The following is a 10,754-nucleotide window of genomic DNA, read 5'->3' as shown; positions in this document are numbered from 1 at the left end:
CTGGCGCCCTAGCTGAATCATTAGTGTATGTCTGGGCACATCTGGGCCGAATTTGGTGCTTTTAGACTGATCAGCGCGAAATATACCTAATACCGTATTGGGTAATCCAAGACCAAGACTAACCTGCAAAAAGGGTCAGACCTTACATTTAAACACTGCATCATAATGTAAAAATGGCATGAAGACTGTAATCTCAGATCTGATGTTCAGTATGGGTGTGCTGAAGCTCATTGGACTTCAGTGTCTGATGTATGGATGGCTTGTATTGGTCATTACAGATCCAGCAAGCTGAGGCACAACCATCCCAGGAAGAAGAATGTGAGAACTCTGAGCATGGCGTTATTGTGCCAGACATCCAATGCCCCCTGTCAGCTGAAAGACTTGCTGCACTACAGCAGCATGTGGACCCCAACGCTGAGTCCTCATCCTTTGGTCGGGACATCTACTTGCGTGCTCTGGCAATAGCTCTCGGACTTTGACACCCCCCTCTCCCGATTACACTCTGGCCTGTAAGGCAATACTTTGGTTAAGCATAGCAAGTTTAATTCTAGACACACAAAAGGTTGCGCTCAAAGTAACACCTGTTATTGCAAATTGAGTTACGACCCTGTATCTCTGTTTATGTTCCTATAGGCTTAGTCTTGAGGTTTTCTTTTGTTTTCGTGGTGTGGGCTATGTACTGTGAGGAAATGACCCCATGTTGTTGAATAGGTGTATCATTATGGTATAATCTTTGGTTGTGCTGTGCTCTTTAATTGTGACATTATTGTATGACTACCCTTGCTTTATCCTACTGTACACTACTGAACCTCAACTTCACCCCTTTTTCTTTTTTTCCCCCTCACTCCTTAAACCTTTAACTAACTTCCACCACATTGATAATAAATGTATTTGTATATCAACTTTCAGCAATTTTTTATTTATGTTCCAAATGTTTTTTTGTTTTTTGTTTTGTTTTCAAGATATAGGTTTAGGCCTTTATAAGCAATTTAAATAACCAATCAACAAAGTGCACTGTCACATATTAATATGGCCAGAAACTACAATTCTGTATTATGTGCCAGTAGTGAGTAGGTCTCATTGTCAATCCCAAATTATTATCCCATAGATTGGGATGAAATCAGCAGCAAATCATCTCATGGATCTGGGCCAGTTGGGCCCAAGCGCCCCAGCTAGATGGGGCGTTTGGATGATATCTGCCTATAGATTGGACTGTTTGGGGCAAATCAGCTTTCCTAGGCGGTCACGTGACCGAAAATGTCACATTGTTCTAGCGCTGTTTCGAATCTGGGGTGGGGAAAGAAATAATAATAATGACATTATTTAAATGTACTTTTCTCCGTGGTAAATATATGATAAGGTTATATGAATACGGGCACCCCCTATATGATCTCTATGACCCCATGTATTATTACAAAGATTCAACTCACAATTTCCAGTGCTAATTTATCCATCTTGGATAAATCTTGGACACTTTTTCAACTGTAGCCCCTGAGCAGGTGTGGTGCTGATGACAGGCTGATGACAGCCCACACATTTACTCTTTTTGGCAATGTGGTGCAGTCGTGTTGCCCTGAACAGGCTTCAGCGAATAGCTGTTGCTCCACTGACGGTTAGTGGGAATGTAAGGCGCACCATGCAGAAGGAGATGTCCACGCTGCCTCGGGTGTATGTCACCCGACAGATCCCACCTGAAGGCCTGAAGATCCTCCGTGAGTCTGGACAGTAAGTCACCTTTTATCTTATGCATGAGACGACCCAAACCACGTTGACCCTACAGTATAGCTTCCCTATTCTGGGCATGTTCATTGGACATCCAGAGAGAATTGAAATTGGAATTTTCTTCTCAAATGTCCACACATTTTTTGTGACAAATTGTGAGCTTGTAGATCTACTATTTTAGAATAGCTGAAGTATACAATAGGACTTACGTAGATCACAGTCTCATAATTCTGTTTAGTATGTTGTAATGATGGCTGAAATCTAATGTTATGTGAATGTCATAGTTAATGGAGTTCATCATTTACTTCCTGTCCTGAATATACATGTTTGACTTTTCTCTTTAATGAGGGTGTATGTTTTCTTCAGAGTGCAGTTTGAGCTGTGGGACTCAGACGAAGATCAATGCAGAACTATTGGACGCTGCAGGTCAGAGGCCTGCCCTCCTACCTATTCAAATTGACCAATCTGGATCCAAAGGGTGCTGCCCTTTCAAATGTTCCCCCTTCTCATTCTTTGTACTGTACGTGTGTGTGTGTGTGTGTGTGTGTGTGTGTGTGTGTGTGTGTGTGTGTGTGTGTGTGTGTGTGTGTGTGTGTGTGTGTGTGTGTGTGTGTGTGTGTGTGTGTGTGTGTTTGTGTGTGTATATCTGTGCATTCCTTCAGGGCCAAACCTGAAGGTCCTTAGACCTTAGTACTATGTCAGTGGGATTTGATCATCTCTCTTTGCTTAGCTGAAAAAACGGTTGGTTACTCCATTGCGTGTGTGTGTGTGTGTGTGTGTGTGTGTGTGTGTGTGTGTGTGTGTGTGTGTGTGTGTGTGTGTTTTTCCAGGGACATCCGTGTGGTTTACACCCCAGACGTTCTGACAGATGCTGTTGCTGAGCTGACTGTGGCTGTGTTACTCGCCACCTCTAGGAGACTCATTGAGGCCACGCATGAGGCCAAGACGTAATATACGCACGCGCACGCACGCACGCACGCACGCACGCACGCACGCACGCACGCACGCACGCGCACACACACACACACACACACACACACACACACACACACACACACACACACACACACACACACACACACACACACACAGTGGGACAGTTTTCAGTGCTCTATCTTTCTTATTGTCAATTGATGCACAAAGCAACAGTTTTAATGAGACAGGGTCTGTATGATGTAAAAGGCTACTGTATGTATGTATGTCACTCTGTCCACAATCTATGGATCTATACTGTATCATCAGCAAATCACAACACATGTCCATGAAACTTCAATATGCTGTATCTGTAACTCAGTATGTGATATATGTGCAATTTTGTGGTCAAATGTCAAGGTCAGTAATGACATGGCTCAACTAAGCAACAACTGGAGGTTGCCCTTGTTTATACTGTGTCTTGAAATGTGTTTAGAGGTGGATGGGGCACATGGAGAACTCTATGGCTGTGTGGATATGAACTGGCCAACAGCACTGTGGGTATCATGGGTCTGGGGAGGATTGGTGAGCATTATTTTATCATGTAAACTTACAGTACACATACATGGGAACTACCTAAAATAGCATAACCACTTGCCAATCAGTTTGGTCAGATTGATCATTCTCATATCTTATGTGCTTGTGTTTTAAGGAGTGGCCATTGCTGAGCGTCTGGCCCCCTTTAAGGTCAAGAAGTTCATCTACACAGATGTGGCCCCCAGACCGGAACTGGCTAGTGTAATTAATGCAGAATATGGTAAGGACACTAGCTGGTCAGTTTGCTGCAGATTGCAGATAGACACTTACTGTACAAATTCAATAATAAATAAATATTATATATATAAAATATATAATATATAAAATTATTTTAAACAATTCTAATGTGAACAGGCAACCCCTGTTCCTTTCGAGTTGATAACTTAATACAGAGATAAATCATGATTCATGTGTATGCAAAGGTACTGGGTTATTGCATAGTATTACAGTATTATACTGAACTGATGAAGACCTGTGAGATTCAAAACGTAGGCGGAAATAAAGTAAATTCTTTACCTGGAAAGTGTTATGCTGACCTATATCTCTTCATACTGTACAGAGTACCAAGTCTATTAACCATATTAATGACCCTGGTGTCCCTGAAGTTTGGCAAATTCTCAAAACACATCGCTTGTAAATCGGCTATTTTGGGGCTTAGGGCTTCTGCTTAAGTGGTTTCCCCAATTCTTTGAAACATTTCAACTGAATATTAATTTGTAGATGAGATAATATGATCCTCTACAGTGAGTCTCTTACTTGTTCTAGTCTCTATGGATGAACTGGCCAAGCAGTCAGACTTCCTGGCTGTGTGCTGTGCTCTCACACCAGAGACCAAAGAGATCTGCAACAAAGACCTCTTCTCTAAGATGAAGAACACGTCCATCTTCATCAACACCAGCAGGTGCACAAACATTAATTAATTATAAAATAAATAAATGTAACCATGAAGCTAAACTAAAGCCATCTTGCATTTTAAATGCACATACTGTAATTACCAATATTCTTTCATTTGCCTTGTTGTCTACCAGAGGTGGTGTTGTGAACCAGGAAGACCTCTATGAAGCTCTGTCCACTGGACAGATTGCAGGAGCTGGATTAGATGTCACTGTTCCTGAGCTCCTGCCAACCAGCCACCCCCTCTTCACCCTCAAAAACTGTGGTGAGTATGCCAACCATGAATTCCTCAAGAGCTGCAGGGAAATTAAGTCAGATCTGTCAGAACTTTAACTGTTTTAACCCACTATTAGCCAACCCACTATTAGCCAATCTACAATCTGTGTTTTATTTTTGTTTGTTTTTTAGTTCTGGAACAAGTTCAAAAAGTTTTGAAAATAAGGCTTAAGTGGTTAATATGAACTCGACTCAATTGTCACATCATAGGTTTACAGGTGTAAAAAAGTGGGTGAACTTATTTGTTGTATAATGATCATTAGTTTCAAGAAAGGTGTTAAGAGATGAAAGAACAGAAAAGGGTTAGATACAAATATGGCCAGTGTGAAATATTAAGGGTGCATGGTTAAATATATATGGGATTAGGCAGTTAAATAGCAGCAGATGTAATAACAGATACTGTATGTACATAAGGTGCATTGTTTAAGGAAAATATCTGTCAAATTAGACAGTTGAAAAGCAGCAGCAGAATAACAAATATACCGTACATAAGCAGCAGTGGTTGGGTTATTGTTACGTAATCTTCTTTGGATTTCTTTGTGGAATACATTTGGTTCACCACCCTCCTACCCTCTCTTCCGTTTCTTTCTGCAGTGATCCTGCCCCATATTGCTAGTGCATCCTATACCACCCGCAATGCCATGTCCGCTCTGGCAGCTAATAACTTGCTGCTTGGCCTGAGAAGAGAGCCAATGATCAAAGGACTCCAACTGTAGGGGGAAATCAATGTCCTTCCAAGTACCCGACCAATATCCCTCCATCTTCTTTATACGTTTCCTTTAAATAAATGATTACAAACCATTCGAATTTAGCTGTGTTTCCCTTTGACCTAGCATTTCAGAAAACTTTGTATTAACATGTCACGTACAGTGGACTTGCAACTGTGCATGCTTGAGACATTTTAGGAAGGGGAAAAAAAGACAAAACAAACTTCAATTATTGTTTTATTCAGTCTGTACAACTGAAATACTGTACAACCTTCATCAGAAAAGAAAAACATTGAATCTTCTTAGAACTACACTGTTAGGTTACCGCCAAGAACCTAAAATTCTTCAATTTTGGCATATCAGTAAAAAGACCAGCTTTTTAAGCTAATGGGCGTAAGGCAGTGACATTTCTCATCAATTTATATTTAGGCCTTATGTTAGCTAATAGGCTTATATGTAAAGCAGTAATGTTACAGACAGTGCACTATTCAGATTCACGTAAAAACTGCTCACATTAACAGTTGTATAAGATAGCACCAGGAAACTCTTTACAGGCCACGGTGTGAAACATGGGTGGTTCTGATACGATCCTTAGCAGAATTACCTTAGCACATATTTTGTGCAACAGTATTTCAGTATTTCCTACTTCCCTCACATTGGAGGGAAATCAGGAAGAGTTCACAGACACAGAACAAAGATGTCAATTTCAACCATCAGGAGTTCTTAAAATACCATTCAAGCTAGAAATTGATATTCCTGTGTGACTTAAATATTACTGGTACTGTAAACGGAACAATTACAAGTGGAACAACTGGTACTGTATACGGAACAATTACAAGTGGAACAAAGGAAACAGTTGGCCAGCTTGTTTTACAGCGACCACACAAGGTACAAGGTAATGTGGCAAAGGTGATTATGTCTCAAAGGAAACTGTCATTTCCTAATACAGACAGACACACTAGTGTAAAGACTACAACAAGGTGCCAACTAGGATTGTAAGCAATAATGCAATTTTGAGTCGGTGACAGTGCAAGTGGCACACTACATCAAGAAATAAATTCTGCACAAATACAATATAAAAGAACAGTAGTGGGATTTCTTACTTAATCCATATAGAAAGGTTTTACCGGTACCTACAGTACTGAAGGTACTCTTATTCTCAATCAGGCTGAGCCAAGGTTTCCAAACCTTGCTTGATGGATAAGCTGTGACCTTTTAATGTAGTGTTGGATTCACAAGATCCGAAAAAATGAAATAGTGTGGTCCATTAACCCTGGTCCTCCTGGTAATCCAACACTTCAGAGGAAAGTACTAGACACCTACTGACACCCCTCGGCTGGATGGTTGACTGGATGGATGGACATTGGCTGGATGGATGGATGGACATTGGCTGGATGGATGGACATTGGCTGGATGGTTGGCTGGATGGATGGACATTGGCTGGATGGTTGACTGGATGGATGGACATTGGCTGGATGGATGGATGGACGTTGGCTGGATGGATGGCTGGATGGACGTTGGCTGGATGGATGGATGGACGGACGGACGTTGACTGGATGGATGGACATTGGCTGGATGGATGGATGGACGTTGGCTGGATGGATGGCTGGATGGATGGATGGATGGACGTTGGCTGGATGGATGGACGTTGACTGGATGGATGGACATTGGCTGGATGGATGGATGGACGTTGGCTGGATGGATGGATGGACGTTGGCTGGATGGATGGCTGGATGGATGGCTGGATGGATGGATGGACGTTGGCTGGATGGATGGATGGACGTTGGCTGGATGGATGGATGGACGTTGGCTGGATGGATGGACATTGGCTGGATGGATGGATGGACGTTGGCTGGATGGATGGCTGGATGGATGGATGGATGGACGTTGGCTGGATGGATGGACGTTGACTGGATGGATGGACATTGGCTGGATGGATGGATGGACGTTGGCTGGATGGATGGATGAACGTTGGCTGGATGGATGGATGGACGTTGGCTGGATGGATGGCTGGATGGATGGATGGATGGATGGACGTTGGCTGGATGGATGGACGTTGACTGGATGGATGGACATTGGCTGGATGGATGGATGGACGTTGGCTGGATGGATGGATGGACGGACGTTGGCTGGATGGATGGCTGGATGGATGGCTGGATGGATGGATGGACGTTGGCTGGATGGATGGATGGACGTTGGCTGGATGGATGGATGGACGTTGGCTGGATGGATGGATGGACGTTGGCTGGCTGGATGGATGGCTGGATGGATGGATGGACGTTGGCTGGATGGATGGATGGACGTTGACTGGATGGATGGACATTGGCTGGATGGATGGACATTGGCTGGATGGATGGACGTTGGCTGGATGGATGGATGGACGGACGTTGGCTGGATGGATGGATGGACGTTGGCTGGATGGATGGCTGGATGGATGGCTGGATGGATGGATGGATGGACGTTGGCTGGATGGATGGATGGACGTTGACTGGATGGATGGACATTGGCTGGATGGATGGATGGACGTTGGCTGGATGGATGGATGGACGTTGGCTGGATGGATGGATGGACGGACGGACGGACGTTGACTGGATGGATGGACATTGGCTGGATGGATGGATGGACGTTGGCTGGATGGATGGCTGGATGGATGGATGGACGTTGGCTGGATGGATGGATGGACGTTGGCTGGATGGATGGCTGGATGGATGGCTGGATGGATGGATGGACGTTGGCTGGATGGATGGATGGACGTTGACTGGATGGATGGACATTGGCTGGATGGATGGACGTTGGCTGGATGGATGGATGGACGTTGGCTGGATGGATGGCTGGATGGATGGCTGGATGGATGGATGGACGTTGGCTGGATGGATGGATGGACGTTGACTGGATGGATGGACATTGGCTGGATGGATGGATGGACGTTGGCTGGATGGATGGATGGACGTTGGCTGGATGGATGGCTGGATGGATGGCTGGATGGATGGATGGACGGACGTTGGCTGGATGGATGGATGGACGTTGACTGGATGGATGGACATTGGCTGGATGGATGGCTGGATGGATGGATGGACGTTGGCTGGATGGATGGATGGACGTTGGCTGGATGGATGGATGGACGTTGACTGGATGGATGGACATTGGCTGGATGGATGGATGGACGTTGGCTGGATGGATGGCTGGATGGATGGCTGGATAGATGGATGGACGTTGGCTGGATGGATGGATGGACGTTGACTGGATGGATGGACATTGGCTGGATGGATGGATGGACGTTGGCTGGATGGATGGCTGGATGGATGGATGGACGGACGGACGGACGGACGTTGGCTGGATGGATGGATGGACGTTGGCTGGATGGATGGCTGGATGGATGGATGGACGTTGGCTGGATGGATGGCTGGATGGATGGATGGACGTTGGCTGGATGGATGGATGGACGTTGGCTGGATGGATGGATGAGCTATGCCCTATCAAAACCAGAACCAAATTTCATGGCCGTAATGAAATTGGTCTTAAAAGACTCGTAGTCCATCATGTGAGCTGTTGGCAGCGTTAACGTGTCAGCACATGCACTAACTATCGGGAAACATATTGTGTGGGCCGGATTAATAAGCAAACAATCATGGTCAAATTTTAACACTAATTTAAACTCATCCCTCTCTGACAGCAGCAAATGTCTGTGGCTCTGCCCCGTGAGCCACTGCATCAGAATAGCCAACGATGGCCTGTCTTCATCCCCATCTGCTGCAGGCACGTCTTCTGCATCTTATAAAGGACGAGAGAAGGAAGAGAGTTCAGAATCAACTTCTAAAATAACAAGTTTCAAACCTTAAAACAAAAACAATTTGGTTAATGCCAATAAATACTACATTGACGAGCACATGAACGAAAACAACATTTAGCTGACAATGATACTGTATGAGTGTCTGTGCGTGTGTTTCACCTACCCTCCAGCTCATTCAACAGGTCCTGAAAGTGGTCCATTATCTTGGACTCCTTCAAGTGATTAGAAGAGGCGTCATCACTGAATTCTGGTGCCACATGTGAAAGTATGTAGTGTGCGTCCACCTAAGAACAATAGAGTATTCATGAAATTAGAAAAAATCTTATTTTTTTAAATCATGAAATGTTTTTCTTTTTGGGGGGAATGTTTTTTGAACGTTTTTAAATGATAAAAAACTAAATGTAGGAAACCAAACATTAAGGGACCCATAAAAGCCCAGAAGAGAAAAAAACGTTCTCCTCTTCTCACTGCTGCTCAACGCAGCCTAGATGACACGACACCCCCACCCCCCCTAAATATTTTGACATCGAATCTGAACGAATCACACAAACGATCAATTTGGATTCAAAACGGTGATTTTCACGAAAAGCTTCAAGTTTCCATTAGGGATGGTCCGATCAGGTTTTTTGGAACCGATCAGCGAGCACCGATCACAAAAGTTTGATCACCCGATACCGATCAATCACCGATCCGATCAAGTTATTATTTATATTTTCTAAATGTTAATGTTTTAACTTTAATTCATTCATTCACTCATGAATTCATTTATATATTTACCTTATAGTTATTTACCAGCATTACTATGTATTTATTATCATAGCAGTAACTAATTATTCCTTCAGCACTGTGGAAATCAATACCCCAAAATGGCCTTAAGTGGGCATACTGAACGGCTGGTTGATCGGATGCACCGATCGGATCTGATCGGTGAATTTACCTTTTGATCTAAACCACCGATTATCGCCGATCACGCTTTGATCGGCCCGATCCGATCCATTGCCGATTGATCGGTAACATCTCTAGTTTCCATGCCTGTTTTAAACCAGTTGAACATACCTTGTCATCGTCACCAACCACAAACAGGCCTCGGCACTCAGATGTCTTTTGTTGGATGACCCGGATGAGGCCATAGGCATCCAAGCCTTCCTTGATCTGCTCCAGCATGGGTCTGCGCTGGTTCATGATGTGTAAAACGACAGCCCTTATAAAGAAAAGTATAACATTTTATGACAGCCTTTTCTAAACAATGTAAAATTTACAATTGGATATAAAAAAAGGTTCTTATGCAACATCAAAAGTAGATAATTTATCCATAGTAGTGAAGGCATTTAAGTGCAAAACAAACCTTTTGATGCAGTCTTTGTTGTCTGTGTCTATTTTACCGGTGTATCCGCACTCCAGTATAAGCTCAATGAGAGGTGACAGGTCAGTTGCATCGTCTATCTGAAATGAATTACAAGCAGTAATTCATTTAAATTTGTGTTTTCAGATATTTAACCACTTGAACCATCAACACTTGATAAACTTGATCTTTCACTATGTACTTAGTCTGCACTTTTTCCCCTCTACACCGAACACCACCTTTGCCGAAAATAGCCGTGAGCTTGTAGGTCTGCTATTTTTGGCTAAAGTTCTCAGAATATGGACGCTGGGATTCAAGTGGTTAATATAAAAAATGAGAAAAAAAGTTTCTATCACACAAAGATTTGGAGAACCCCCTGTAGTAACTCTGAGGACGCCCTAGGGGTCGCGGCCCCCCTGTTGAAGACCCATGTTCTAGGCAAAGGAAATATTTTACTCAATCAAGCAATTTACAAAAACATACCTCTTTGAGTAGTGGGTAATGGACATCATCA

General features: G+C 43.6%; 1 pseudogene across 1 annotated transcript; it reads left to right on the top strand.

Moving 5' to 3' along the window:
• Positions 1-1,546: 1,546 nt before the first annotated feature.
• On the top strand, positions 1,547-5,202 carry LOC308280913 (glyoxylate reductase/hydroxypyruvate reductase-like; annotated as a pseudogene). The gene is made up of 8 exons (XR_013963341.1): positions 1,547-1,725; positions 2,089-2,200; positions 2,553-2,669; positions 3,131-3,219; positions 3,347-3,451; positions 3,997-4,132; positions 4,260-4,390; positions 4,996-5,202. The product of XR_013963341.1 is annotated as a glyoxylate reductase/hydroxypyruvate reductase-like (transcript).
• Positions 5,203-10,754: the final 5,552 nt, after the last annotated feature.

Source organism: Nannobrachium achirus (genome assembly GCF_963921795.1).
Source record: "Nannobrachium achirus genome assembly, contig: SCAFFOLD_37, whole genome shotgun sequence".
Lineage (NCBI taxonomy): Eukaryota > Metazoa > Chordata > Actinopteri > Myctophiformes > Myctophidae > Nannobrachium > Nannobrachium achirus.
Note: the sequence above shows the minus strand (reverse complement) of the source record. Positions and strands in the feature narration are given on the sequence as shown.